Raw genomic sequence first — 15,465 nt, 5'->3', positions numbered from 1 at the left:
AGACTCTTAGTTGGTTTTTAAGCTGATTCCATTTAAACAAGTTCTTATTTAAGAAAAACAGTGTCCATTTCAACTGAAACTGCAGTTTGCTCCTCAATATAAACTGCCAAATACAGGTTGCAGCTGCACCTCCCAGCAAACAGAAAGTTTCCGTCTGCGGCAGAGGAAGAGTGAACTGTCCCTGCAGTGCCAGCAGCTTCATAAAATAAATAGAAGTGAGAGCTGAAAGAAAAAGATGACTGTAAAAGCCATGGGTTTTTGTTCCAGGTTTGCTCTGGCTCAAGCAGAAATGGGCCCCAATGGATCATTTTTTTCCACAAATAAGAGATGTTGACACTTAACACAACCTACACAAGTGTTGACACTCAGAGTGTACACAATGGACTTGACGTACTAACCACTTTTTGTGGTCTATGCAGCCAGGCAAACTCTGGTCAATTACAGACCAACATAAAACTAGGTGCTTTTAAGGCAAATATTAGGTCTTCCATAGAAAAGCTCAAGTTCACTTTTGACAGACCAACAGTCATTTCTGCAGTGTTTCCAGCCTTCATGGCTTCATGAGTTAAAGTTTCAACTAACAATAAAAAAAAAAAAAAAAAAAAGTAATTTGTCTTAGCAGCTTACAGTAGTTTTTAGAACAAGCTGCAGCCGCCTCCCTCCCTCCCTCCCACCCACAACAGAAATCAATGGATCCAGGCACAGCCCTGTTGAGTACAAGCCCATGGTGGTACCATTGCTAGTAGCTAAAATAATGTTCACTGTCTTGACTACCTAATAGTACACAAAGTTCAAAAAGTCTCCTAACTTTTTTTCTATATTTCTTTGTGTGCTTACAAGATCCAAACTAATACTTTTACTCACTTAGATAAGGTACCTAAATCGGTTGGCATCTAATCCGAGCTCCATCAGATTTAAGGCCTTTCCTACCCTGAGGTAGGATTATCCCCAATGAACATTGAGGAGAGACATCAAAAGATGCCATGTCATATCTTCCAACCAGTAACGCTTCCTGCATCCCATCAGAGCGATTACCTCTGAGCTATCATCCCATCTAAGGGAGGTATTAAAAGGCTGCAGATAAAATCGTTAAACACAAAGCAGGCTGTTTCAAGGCAAGACTTCCTACTCATACACTGCATTTTTCCAAAGTCTCTGTACACACTGAAAAGATGCATTGTATTAAAGGACCACTCCTGTGGTAGGTTGACCTTGGCTGGATGGCAGGTGCCCACCAAAGCCGCTCTATCACTCCCCTCCTCAAATGGACAGGGGAGACAAAATATAACGAAAGACTCATGGGTAGAGATACAGACAAGGAGATCACTCGCCAATTACTGTCACAGGCAAAACAGACTCAACTTGGTGAAATTAGTTTAATTTATTATCAATCAAAACAGAGTAAGGTAATAAGAAAATAAAAACTAAATCTTAAAACACCTTCCCCCCACCCCTCCCTTCTTCCCAGGCTCAACTTCACTCCCAATTTCTCTACCTCCTCCCCCCGAGCAGCACAGGGGGACGGGAATGGGGGTTGGGGTCAGTTCACCCCACGCTGTCTCTGCCGCTCCCTCCTCCTCAGGGGAGGACTCCTCACACTCTGCCCCTGCTCCAGCGCGGGGTCCCTCCCACGGCAGACAGTCCTCCACGAACTGCTCCAGCGTGAGCCCTTCCCAGGGCTGCAGTTCCTCACCAACTGCTCCAGCGGGGTCCCTTCCACGGGGCGCAGTCCTTCAGGAGCAGACTGCTCCAGCGTGGGTCCCTTCCATGGGGCGCAGTCCTTCAGGAGCAGACTGCTCCAGCGTGGGTCCCCCACGGGGTCACCAGTCCTGACAGCAAACCTGCTCCAGCCTGGGCTCCTCTCTCCATGGGGCCACAGGTCCTGACAGGGGCCTGATCCAGTGGGGGCTTCCCACGGGGTCACAGCCTCCTTCGGGCATCCCCCTGCTCCGGCGTGGGGTCCTCCAGGGGCTGCAGGTGGATCTCTGCTCCAGCGTGGACCTCCATGGGCTGCAGGGGGACAGCCTGCCTCACCATGGGCTTCCCCAGGGGCTGCAGGGGAATCTCTGCTCTGGCGCCTGGAGCACCTCCTCCCCTCCTTCTGCACTGGCCTTGGTGTCTGCAGGGCTGTGCCTCTCACGTATTCTCACTCCTCTCTCTGGCTGCTGTTGCGCAGCAATTTTTCCCCCTTCTTAGCTATGTTATCCCAGAGGCGCTACCACCATCGCTGATGGGCTCAGCCTTGGCCAGCAGCGGATCTGTCTTGGAGCTGGCTGGCATTGGCTCCATTGGACACAGGGGAAGCTTTTAGCAGCTCCTCAAAGAAGTCACCCCTGTAGCTCCCCCACTACCAAAACTCTGCCACACAAACCCCATACAACTCCAAACAAGAAATATCAATTCAAAAGAGTTTCCACCTGTTTCTCAAGCTGAGCTACCATTTTTGATGCTTGCCCACATCCATGAAAGAACCATTGAAGAGATACGGACTAACAAATACACTTCCAGAAATAGTTCATCTGGGAAAATTGCAACTGTGATATCTCAACCTTTCCCTACCTCATGCCCCAAGACACACATTACAAGAGGGCAGTTGTCGCCTCTTTGGCAGTGTACCAGTGATTTCACATCCATCAGGCTGGAGCACTCAAGCTGTATCCATGCCGGGAGCATCACAGCCAGCCAGACAGCTCTGAGGATGAATGCTCTTTTCTTCAGTTATAACTGCAGGTCATTACCTTTCACTTAGAATACATTTAAAAGTAAATAAATGTATAAAGTACCAAATGATTTAATGGAACGTTCTCCAGACAAACACTAATATTTCACCCCCAAGAATAAAAATTAATTGGAGGAGGAAGAATATTTTAATTGATATATCTCTATATTGTAAAAAGGCTCTTGAGTGACAGGCAATTACACATCAAGTAATTTCTATTACGCAGTGTATAGCAGAGCAGATACAGCAGGAAGCAGAAAAAGACCAAGCTTAAATACGCCAAGGAACAAAATTTTTGTGCACTGTCTGTATGATCAATGCAAACATAACCACAACCATTTGCATTAGAATAATGCAGTAAATAACCACCCCACAGCTGAGACATTTACAGCCTCATTAGTAAATACACTTTCACTTCTCGCAGAGAGGATGGCAGTTTATTAAACCACCCAAACAAGACATCTTGCAATCACCAGTCGTGCTTTAATTAGGAAGGATCCTTCTGAAAGCAAAGCAGAGGGCTAGGTGACCCAGCAGGTCTTTTCCATCCTTGCTATCCAGGAGCTGTGATTCATCGCACTTAAGACTACTCACTGTATAGATGTTTAAATCCTTTGATGAGCATGTGGACGTGGACTGAAAGGCAAGGCTGCGGGCCAAGACAAGCCCATCACACCCAGCTCCCCACAGCCCTGCACCTGACAGCAGCGACAGCACACCAGCCAGCATAACTGTAGATTTTGGAGCAGTGCCACCCATTTGTTTGCTGCATTTATTCATTTCCAGCTGAGCTATGGGACAGATTTCCCATATAGAAACGCTTGTAGTTTTTTTCAGAGGAGAAAGAGAAGGATGTCTGTTTCTCCATACAAGAGGGGAGATGGATTGCTGCTGGAATAGGACATGCCACATCTCATCCCGCAGGCCGAGACCCATCATACCAACAAAGACATCTCCCTGCTCAGCTCCTCACCCCAAAAAGTGGAGGACCCAAACACAACCCCTATGGAGGAAAGTTCCTTAGTGGTACGGATGAGATGCTTTGCTTTTCTGCTGTAAAGACTAAAAGAGTAAAGGGTGGGAAAGATGATTAACGAAGCATAATATAACCTATGCTGCTGGGAGCCTGTGTAGGCTGGGAAATTTGCTGGGAAGGCAAACTGGAAGCCAGCCTGAAGTCAGCCCACCCACATGTTTATATTCCCAGATAAACATGGCAAGCATGTTCCTAGCAGAAATACCTGCGAGGAGGGCTCAAAATCTGGAGACTAGCACTGCAGATCTGGGACACGTATGACCACGAGACAGGTAGTCATTACTCATGAAAGTCTCTAGTCTTTCAAACCCAGGTATACTGGGTAAAACAGGTAAAAGCATAAGACCAGGATTAATATTTTAAAGCTGAACAGCTGGTTAATGTTTAATGTTTAATACCTGTCCCACTTGTCATCTGACATCCTTCATGATGGGAACTGAGTTCAGATGAGACAGGGACTTCAGTCATTTAATATGAGGTCAGTTGCCACCAGAGCTACTGCCAGCCCCGATTAAAGCTGATGGGCCGACAGCCAGGCACCACAACGAGCAGACATGGCTGCCATGGGTTCCCTCCACCCTCCTGCACCAGCACAGGCGGCACCGAGGAGCTGCTGGGGCTGCACCATTTGCATTGGAGTGTTAGGCTTGCATTAAGTAAGCAAAGCCTTTGGGGTTTGTGTTTTGGTACAAACTTTGGACAGAAGTTCTCTCAAAACCCATACCGTTTTGAAGCCTCTTTTTGATTTTTGATTGTATTGAGAAATACATAAATATCCCAACAGATCACTCCTTGGTCATCCCAAGACCACCACAACCAGTAAAATACATAGCTCGCTATTAAAGCTAGAATTACCCCATGTTTTTGTTCTGGAAGCAGAGAGAGAAGCAGCAGTGTGTTAACCCCTTCCTGTGGTCAGATCACAACTACTGATTTATATAGCTGTCACAACTGCGCACAGCTGGAGGCATGGAGAAACCCTGCTCCTGAGGGGCACAGGCTGTATTTTACCTGTCTGCCTTGGAGGCCCAGAAGACAAAAGCACTGCTAAACTTACAGACAACTTGCAATGGGATGGTGGCACTGGTAAGACGTTATCTAGTGAACTCCGAACTATTTACAGAAGACCAAGCAGCTGGGCTGCTCTTGTGCAGATGTGTAGCACCCAGGAGACAATGGCAGGATGTTTTCCCTGGAAGGCAACAACGAACAGGGTGGGGGTCAGCATCTGTTTTAATAGGTCCTACCTCTGTCAACCTTCTGGCCAAGGCCTGTTAGTCTGAGACTTTGCAAAGAGTGAAGTGAGCATCAAAGCTCTCCTCTGTTTTGTAGGTCAGGAAGGCTTTGGGGTTGGCGCAGTGTCAGCTCACATGTATTCTGCAAAGTGAGCTTTAATTTTTCATTGTAACAGCACCTACAGACTTTGATTGAAATAAATAATGAACCAATATGTATCATGAATCTAAGAATCACTCTCTTCTGGTCCCCATCACAGAAAAGATTTTCTTCCCAGTGACAAGTGTTAATGCATTTATGCCCTAGTTTCCCACAGTGGCTGTCACTATTGAAGTGTCAGGAAGGAAGGTTAGAGCTGCTTTTTCAGCCTGCTCCCATCAGCCTCAGCAGTCCGTTTTGGATGAAAACATCCCGGCAGAACACAGGCTGAAAGAAGGCTGGATTTTAAACAGCACAGCAAAAGTCTTTGTGTTGTATATGATTAAAATGTAACATTGAATAGGTCTTTTTCCCAGTCTGAGAAAGGGAGGATGGCTCCACTCTGTGAAATTACAGGGTTTTTTTTTCAGAATGGCAGAAGTTTCACAAGTCTTTAATGTAGTTAGAGACCATTTTCTATGCTTTTCTCATTTTTCAATGCTGTTCTTTCTGGTAACTCCCCCAGCACAAATCCTGACAGGTCCTGCTCCATTTCTGGGAGCTGACAGAGGACAGTCGGCCGTTCACTGTAGTGGGATGCCAAAGTGGTGCCTACCTTCACTTCTCATGAAGCAAAAATGGCCAAAACAAAAAACCCAGTGGGATCCAGATGCTCTGTTTGATTTGAACCATTCTGACTGTGTGAATCGTGATAATTTTAATCAGCACAGCTACTTAGGAAAAAAAAATCAATTATCAAAAGCAGCCTTACTGTAATTTCAAAGTTTTGCCAAATTAGTTTAATACAATTCCATTTCAAGAGGAATTTAGATTAAGCACACACAATAAACGCTGTAACCCACCCAGGTACTAATCCCCTTTGCAAACTGTCTAACACTGCAGAGAAAGTTAATAAAATGCTGGCCAAATCAAACAGTAATGAAATTAAAGCACAATTGGCATGGCTTACCGCAAGGTTCTAGCAGCATCTTTGGGAGACTGCACCAAAGAGGAGCTGTTGCAATTAGGCAGGTATAACAGAAGTATTAGATTGCGGAATTAGAGCTGCTCCCATCTCCCTTGCAAAGCTTTACAATGTCAAAGCAAGGCAGCAGTATCAGCATATTGATACTAGATTAGGAGCCCTTTTTAAACAGAAAAGGATGATTATTTTATCCTGGAGAGTAACTACAAATTAATTTTATTCACCCGAACCACTTTTGTCATTGCTGGAAGCTGCTGCTGAAGGAGCACAGACTCTGCCCTAGATGACACCACATCGCATGCAAATCTCCAGCTCAGTACAGTGGGAACTGCACGAGATAGATATAATGTCTTGTGACATGGAGAAGGTCAGATTAGACTATTTGACCTTCAGGCTAAATTTATCAATTTAGTGAAATATATTAATATCACAGTTTTTAATTAAGACAACATAATACAAAGAGCAATACTGCTCGGTCCACTGCAGGTCTGTATTAAAATACGATATTCATGGAATCACTTTTGTACATGATGTAGTTAACATTAGCCAGGAGAGCTGTTATTGTAACGCGTGGGTAATACAAGTAGAAAGCTGAGACTCACCAAAGCGGAGTCACCCCAGCAACCTCAGCATGGCCAGGCACGCCAGTTGGGAATAACAAGAGAGGGAAAGCTTAAGGATCATACACAGTACAACTCACAGACCTTAAGAAACAAAATGTAGTTCATTACAATGGCCTTGTTTCGACAGAAACAAAGCCCGAATTACTCATTTGCTGCGGTTATTTTCACTCCATCAGCAATCGCGTACATCTGAGTTGGTGCTGGACTCGCTGCCCAGCACGGTGTAAGGCAGCACCAGGCTTTCCCCGGCTCTACATAAGAGCCAGCTGTCACATGGACAAGGGGGTCAAATTCAGAAAAATACTCTTTTCTATTCTCTCTCTGCATACATTAATCTATGTGTTTATTCCTGTTTACATTATGAGATGTATGCCATAAAAGAGCTTACAGGATGTGTATTGCAGCCAAGTTAATATTGCTGTTGGAGCCTCAGCCTCTGCATTTCCTGACTTAACGTTGCCCAGTTAAAACTTCTCTTTTTTTTTAATTCTGCATTATTTGTCTAATGGAGTTTGTTAGTGGTTTGAACCCATTTAAGGTAAGAATGCTCCACAGAGCACCTATTAATACCTGCAGGAAACCTAGCGAAAGAACAAGCCCTAGACTGAAGACAGTAACAACATTCAGAAATGTTATTTAGTATGGAAATGTGTACAAATATAGCAAAGAAAGGTACTTTTAGAAATAACATTCAGAAACAATTTAGGAATGTGCCGGCATTATAAGACCTTTTCACATACTACTTGGATAAAATCCACAGCTTTTCATTTAGGGCAACTCAACTGACCTTTCAAGAGATAAAGTGTGCTGTGTACAAGAACTATAGTTAAAACAGTAACAAAAAAAACCAAGTTATTTTTTCACAGGTGTCACGACTTGGATTTTAAAGGCAGGAAGTGGAGAAGTTTTACTTAAGTTGAACAAAACATTTCACAATGCTTGTTCCGAAGAGCTAAGACAGATGGGCCTTACATTAAAGCCTCTTCCTACCTCTCAGCACACACCGTGCACTCTTGCACCCAGCCGGACTCCTGCCCAGAGCCGTTTCTTTACTCCATAAAGCTACTGAAAAGCTAGCAAGACACCCACGGCAATATCATGAAGACATGCAACACCTTTCAAATTTGGCCCTTACGACACAGAGATTTGATGTCACTGGCATTGCCAAATGAGCCCTTGCAGTAGATAGCTGCCACGCGAGACAGAGACAGCTCCCTGCATTCCTAAGAAAGCCTTTACAACATCACTTGGACTTCGACCTTCTCTCCCTAGTTCCTCTCAACTGAGAGAACCAGAATCTTGATTTCTGCCCTGGGACTCCTGCACATCCACAGCTGGACTTGGCCCTGCTCTGCCCCTGGCAGAGCTGCTGGCAGCTGCCTTTGCCAGCTCAGGAGCTGGTAAACCAGACGAAACATCTACTTGCATGTCAAGTTTTTTAGACTAGCAATCCCCTGCCAACATTGTAAAGGGAACATAAAAAAGACCTCATGTCATGAAAACTGAAACACTTTTAGCTCTTCTTTTAAATAAAAAGGAAAAAAAAATCACACCCCAGTTCTGTAAAATGTTCGTGAGTTTTATACAAGTGAAAAAATAGGTTTCCTCCAGGCTAAGCATTGAATAATTTTAAAGAAAAAAGACTTCAAAGACACATTTTACACTCTATTTGCATTCAGGCATTTTGTTTCTCAGAAAATTATTACCTCAGTAATATTGCAGGCTATTCTTCCATGCACTGTGAGCTTTTGCTACCCAGAAGATAATTTGTCCAGTGCAAGACCCATGCAAGAGAGAGAGAAGCCACTCCACAAATGGAGAAGTTTGTGATTCATCTTGAGGGATTAGCACAATATTTGCAAGGACATGCATCCTGGACATGAAAGTGAGCATTGCAGAGGGCGTACAGGCATCACAGTTTGCTTTAAAATGAAAGCAGAGGAACTTAGACCAAAGCAGTTGAGGGCTCTGACAAGAAGGTCTGCTCACAGCCATTCCTGCTGCCCCTTTGCCAGAAGAAAAACGAGGCCGAAGCCCTGATGGTTCCACTAAAATCAAGAGGCTAAGGCGGGGACGCTGGGGACGGTGCTGGAGCCACTGCGTTTCCCAGAGCGCACCCACCCCTCCGTCAATCCCCCACCAACTCCCGCAGCCCCCAAGGACGAGGCAGCGAAGGCGGCTCGGGGAGTCGGGGACATCTCCTCTCGCACAAGCCCGCCGCGCTCTCTCCAGACAGAAGCAGAGAAGATCTGACAGCCCGTTGAGAGAAATTCACGATCAGTGCAGTTCATTAAAAGGCTACCAAGGGAAAGCACCGAGGTTAACGGGATGGGCTATATTAAGCCCATTTATAGCTTTATGGCACCTTCAAAGGAGCATCAGAGCTTTCTGCAGCCAGGTGTAATGGTCAGATAGTTACAAACTGAGACAGGCTTAAGAGAGTACCCCAGGCCACTCGAAGGAGGGGCAGCACAGTTACCTTCAGAGTTTGAGGTCAGCTCTTGATCTTTCCCTCTTACGTATCTCATCCACAACCACTCCCGGGCTTACAACACTGCATATATCACAGCCTGCTTTGTGCGGACAAGAGTATTTAATGACAAAGAGAACTACTTCCTGATGATTAGGGGGAAAAAAATCAGCCAGATGTTTCATGCTGTCTGATTTTATTAGACTGCTGCATACGGGGCGGGGGGGGGGGGGGAGGTGGTTGTTTTTATGTGACTACCACCCCTTGTTCATATCCCTGGGCCCTGCTGCACTGCAAGACCGTAACACGGACTGTCACGACATGACCTAATCCACAGCACGAGGAGCTAGCACCAAGTCTCACAGCAGGTGATGGAGCTGCCCCTTGCCCTCCACGCAGGCACGCCAGGGTCAGCAGAGCAAGGTCAGGGCAAAGACCCTGCAAGCACCCCCAGACCAGGGGATGCGCCCCACTGACCCCCAGGGAAATGAAACCCCACCGACCCTGGGGGGATGGACCCTACTAACACCCGCCCCATTGACCTACAAAGGGATGCACCCCACTGGCCCCTGGGCACGGAGTCCTGCTGCTCCCTGGGGGATGCATCCCACTAACCAGCTGGGGATGGAGCTCCCAGGATGATGGGGTACACATCCCACAGACCCCCTGCAAGGGGGGTGCACACCTCTGGCTCCCTGGGGATGGAGCCCCGAGGGTCATGAGGGAAGCACCCCACTGACACCCGGGGGGGGTTGCACCCCACCAAACCCCAGGGGCGAGATGAAGCGCCCCGGCCACAGGGTGGGGGATGCATCCTGCCGACCCCGAGAGATGCAGCCCCCAGGGTAACCGGGGAGGCACCACCGACCCCCGGGAGATGGAGCCTCGCTGGCACCGGCGTGGGGGCTGCACCTCACCGACCGCCGCCGGTGGCGGGGGTGATGCCCTCCACCGACCGCCGGGGGACGGAGCCCCCTCGGCCCGCTGCGGCAGCGCGGCGGGGGGGGGGCCGCAGAGCCCAGCCCAGCCCCGCCACCCCCGGCCGGCGGCGGCCGGCCCCGTCCCCGCAGGAGCGAAGCCGCCATCGGGGCAGGCACCGGCCGCCCGCCGCCCCCGCCCCGGCCCGCAGCCCCGCAGCCCCGCAGCCCCGCAGCCCCGCGCCGCCGCCGCGCTCCCCACTCACCTCGGCGGGGACGGGGCGAGCCGGCGCCCCGACACCTGCCCGGCGTCCCCGGGGCAGCGCGGCCCCCGGACCGGCGCCGCTCCCTCTCCGCCTGCCGCGCCGCCGCGCTGCCCGCCCGCCCCGGCCCGGCCCGGCCCGGCCCGGCCCGACCCGGGGAGCGGCGGGGGCGGCCCCGACGGGGCGGGAGGCGCGGGGATCCCGCGAGGGGCGGCCCGACGGGGCGGGGCGGTGCCCGGGCGGGGGTCCCCCACCCCTCCCCGGGGACCCGGCGGCACCCGGCCAGCGGCACCGGCGGCGCCCGGTCGCACCGCGGGGCTGCCCCCGAGCCGGGGGCGGGGGGCAGCAGCCGCGCTGCGGGGGTCGGCTGCCGCTCCAGGAGCTGCTCGAAACCTCCGGCCCCCGAGGAGCAGGCGTTGTTCCGTGCAGGTTTTTAATATTTTCGGGCACGTCGGGATTTTTTTTTAAGTCCTTTAAATATTTTCCTTGTATCGCTTTTATCTTCTGTTCTCGCTCAGCAGGCAGTGCTAGTTCCAAAGAGGATTTAAATGAACAGTGAATTACTCGTTTTTTTAAAAATGAGCTGAAAGAATCCTTTTTCACTTTGAAAAAGTTCCTTTTTTACTAGAAACTTAAGATTGTTAAAATGAAAGTACATTCTAACATGTTTGGTTGCCTTTTTAGGTTCACTTTTCCTAGGCACTGCGAAAGGAAATGGCCAGCAGCTCTGTTTTCTTTCAAGCCAGAGTCCCTTCCTGCCTCATGCCCCCGTACAAGGCTCAGGGAGTGCATTTCCAGTGCTGCTGTTCTAAAATTAAATCTAATAAAAAAAAAAAAATTCAGATCAGCCAAGGTGTCTCTAAAGTATTGTCTTTATTAAAGACTCTGTCAGGTAATCACGTTACAATTTGGCCCAGATGCTCTGCCTATCATTCCTTTGAAGATGATTGCTCATGACTGCCATGTCTGCGCTGATAACTAAATCAAGCCCGGTGTTTAAAGCGGAGGGTTGTCTAGAGGCACTTGTTGCAGTGGCAGGCTCGGCACGAGGTACCAGGCCGTGCCTTAGGACCCTTCAACACGCAAAGGGTGCTGTTAGTTGAGCTGAGTTGTTCTGCAAAAGCAGAATACTTCCATGCAAACGAAATAGTATTGCAGAGCACACTCTCGACCACCCTCCGTGCAGAGCAGGGAGGTTTTCAGTGGTGTCAGCCAGGCCATAGCATGCAATGAGAAAAAAAACACACCAGCCCCTTCCACACTGCTGAACTCTGGGATGAGGGACAAAAAAATAGGTGTGTGATTCCTGCCGGTGACCTTGTTTCAGTGAGGAATTCCCAGGCACACGGAGCAAGTAATAACTGCTGGGACTGGCGGCAGAGCAGCTCCCAGCAAGCAGCGTGCTGAATTTTCCACCAGCGCTGCCGGCAAACACGCTGACACCACGCCAGGTCGCAGTTAACCAAGCAGCACCCAGGAGAACCACGTCCCACCATGTTTTATCACCTGCATCTTCACACTGAAGAGCAGTACCATTAGGTGGTTCCCTGCAGGGTTGGGGTTAATCCAGCACATGGTTCCATGAAATTTCAATGAAAATAGGTTTGGGGGTGTATGAAGTTCTGCCACTACTCAAGACACCATGTGGCTAACGCTGCCCTGTGCCCCTGCCAGGTCACAGGGGATCGAGGCCCCCACAAAAGCACTGCAGTATCAGACTGATTCAGTCTCTGTCTGTGATTTTTTCACCCTCTTTCTAGGGACACGCCTTTGAACAATGCTCTGTTCATTGTTTATCTGCGTGACAACAGCCGTGCTTGCAAATGATCCCTCCGTGCTGCCAGGTAGCTCTCTGGAAACGGTGATGGCTCACAACAGCAAGATGGATGATGAGGTGAAGCAAGAGAAACTCTGAGAATTATTCCCTTTGACTCCCAAGTTCAAAAATGTGATTATGTCCCGCTAGGACACAAAAAATCCCCAGAGGTCCCACAGCACCTCGGGATAGCAGCCCAGAGTGTTAGGCCCTTATTTCAGAGCACGGCTGTCCCCTCTGATCAATTCTGGCAAGAAATAATAGCCGATAGCCATGCAAATGTGACAATCAACTTCAGCAGCAGCAGCATATGGATCAGAATCACCAAAATATGCATGCCTTAACTTCCGATTATCCATTATCTTCATTTTTAAAGGTCCACAGTCCAGCCTATTTGTATGGCTCGCTGCTAAGACAAGGGAGCAGATTATGTCTGAACCCTTCTCATTCAAATCAGGGCAATTCTGTTCACTTCAGGGATTGCACCAATGTAGAAATGGCATGAAAAGGGACTTTATCTTTCTTATTCTCCCTACATAACAATATCATTTCAATCTCTCTAAAGCCAGACGTACACGTTTCCCCCCATTTTCTACATCAATTGTAAGATAACATTAGAACACACTAAAGGTTTGGTGCTCCTGCTGCAGAGCGTTGGGCTTCTGGCAGGATTATACCATGGAAGCAAAGCTGACGCTCGTAAACAATATCTTTTGCTAAGTACTTTCATAGGCAGCTGTTGGCATTCAATTTCGTAATGTAAATCAGTCATTGCTTATATCTTCTGATACCAGGCCAAAAGGTAGAAAAGATACTGTGCTATATGTGTGTTGGGTTTATTCTGCAGATCTCTATGGAAAGGTCAACTTTATCTACAACTGGAATCAGTAATTCTGGAGGCTGCCAGCAATATTTTACATTCTCCTCTTACACATCTGAGAAATATTATTTTTCTACTGCTCTTCCTGAAGGTTATGCACCTCTTCTGCAATGTGAACAGCAAAATCCTAATTACATGTGGTTTCATGAGTATGGATCTCCCAACATTGATATACAGGATTTGCAATACTTGTATTTTGCAACCTGGTCAGATGTTGATAGCATCAGTAGCATCCTGTGTTTTTCTCGGACACCAGCTAAGTAGAGATTAAGTATATCCCTTAGTGTTTTCCTCACTTCACCTCCCACAGAGTGCCCAAAATCTCATTTTATTTTGCTTTAGACAAGGGAAGGATGCTGAAAGTAAAACAGTTATCTGGACCCCAGGGGAACATGGAAAAGGAGCTAGAGCCCAAGGAAAAGGGAAGAACAGCAGAAAGCAGGGAGAAATATCAGATTAAGCCATTGGTGTAGCATTCAGCTTTCGGGATTCAAACACTGCTCAGATCATATAACCTTGTGTGGCTGTATCAGTGGGACCAAATTTCAGTAGCGTATTTTCAGAACCCTGGAGTACATTCAGAGTTGCTACACAGCAGATTTTAGTCACCCTAACAACATTTTATCCCAATGCCAGCTTCAGCAATCTGTAATTTTGTCACATTTTCCGAGCGCAAGCAGGATTTTCTGCCCTGACCTGTGCCACCCTGACAGTGTCCGTCTTCTGCCGCGCTCTGGGGACGGCTGGACAACATCCAGCGATCCAGGCAGATCTGCTGAGCTATCTCCTGCCCTCAGCTCTCCCTGAAATCCCCAGATATGGGAGTTCACAATAATCTGAAGTTTTTCTGTAGCTGATTTGATGCCCTTGGATCTAGTTTAGTGACTTGGGGACAGACTGTCTGGCAGTAGGTAGAGCAGAAATTGCAAAAGAAAAAGCACGTCATCTTCATATCCAGGTGGGATGTATATAACGCTGCCATCACTGACACTACAAAGTGCCCCAATATTTGCTAAGTATCTGGGGCTGATATTAACCTGAATTGTGACTTTCCCCCAGCAGCTTCCAAAATTCAGGCTGAGATTTAAAAACTGCAGTGTGACTCCTGACACATGAGCTCCACTAGCAAGGCTTGTGTTTTCCTGTGCTTATGGAACAAAATGGGGACCCTTCGTCTTTAATATTGCTCCTCTCTCTTCTCAGCTCTGCTGTTTACACAGACACACACACACTTTCCCGTGTATATAGCTGGTACAAAATAGACTGAGGACAAGCCACCACTGGCTGTGCTATTATAACTTCCATTCACGAGGAGACTAAAATGAACTATCCTGTTGATTTCCTTGTCTACATGGAAAAATTAACCAGCATGATTACGGTAATAACCTAGAGTTATCTTGGTCCTCAGGTGGGCACAGTGTTCCAATTTTATTTGGAAATAATTACTTCAAAGGCAGAGCAATTTTTCCAGGGCTGTCTTACTCTGAAAGAGCGTATCCGTACTGCTTCCACTGCAGCAGCAGTGACAGTGATTTGCTTTGCATAAGCAAAGCCCAAGAGAGGGAACACATTACATATGTCTCCTCCATAACATGCTACAGTAAATATGAGACTAAAAGGGCTGAATAAGAGAAATCTTGGAAGTCGGATGGAGCTGTGCAGAGAAAGTGAACAGTCACGCCAGGCTCAGAGCCACAGTCGCAATTTGGCTTCGCACAGCCTTATATCATCTATAATAATGACACTCCACTTTGTCCCAGCTTTAATTTGGATCACCAGCTACAAATGGGAACCACAACAACAATAAAAAAATAGATGCTGATCCAATACTTTTTTACTGCCTTTTGAAACCTACTACATCTTTACAGCAAGAGGGAAAAAATAAGCTAATAGCCGTGAATCCATCAGCAGGGATTTCTCTCCATTTATGTCTTTCCTCCTGTATTGTCATAGACTATCTGCAAGCCTTACTAGGATGTAACGTTCCCCAGATGCAATGGGTTTCCCCCAGAGCACAAAAGTGGGCAACCCTTAAGAAGTACTTAGTTTAAATTAACATGAAACATCATAGAAGCATAACTGCCTCGAATACACAGGGGAGTGAAGGCAGGGAGCAAAAATACTGCTGTCAACAAGATCTAAACTTTAAAGTGAGAAAATATACACTCAGATATATTTATGATAAATTGTTTGTGGATACCACCCATTAAATTATTCATTTGCTGCAAAAGTCTAAGATATGTACTCTATATAAGTACTATAACAGACGAAAAAAAAGTCAATAGTAAGGGTCAAAGTGTCTCAGATTCAAACACTCAGCTACAAATCTTCATAGAAACATTTGTTTTCCAAGCTCCTGAGGGTAAAAGCCTCTCTAAGATT

The 15,465-nt window shown here is 47.4% G+C and overlaps 1 protein-coding gene across 1 annotated transcript in view; it reads right to left on the bottom strand.

Moving 5' to 3' along the window:
- Positions 1–10,446, bottom strand: part of PDZD2 (PDZ domain containing 2) — a 208,573-nt gene extending 198,127 nt beyond the window's left edge. Inside the window, exon 1 of the mRNA XM_087773246.1 lies at positions 10,391–10,446. The gene's annotated coding sequence lies outside the window, so the exon portion shown is untranslated. The remainder of the gene's footprint in view (positions 1–10,390) is intronic.
- Positions 10,447–15,465: the final 5,019 nt, after the last annotated feature.

This window comes from Nipponia nippon, unplaced genomic scaffold (genome assembly GCF_047370975.1).
Source record: "Nipponia nippon isolate SJK-2023a ecotype South Korea unplaced genomic scaffold, ASM4737097v1 scaffold_39, whole genome shotgun sequence".
NCBI classification, from domain to species: domain Eukaryota; kingdom Metazoa; phylum Chordata; class Aves; order Pelecaniformes; family Threskiornithidae; genus Nipponia; species Nipponia nippon.
Note: the sequence above shows the minus strand (reverse complement) of the source record. Positions and strands in the feature narration are given on the sequence as shown.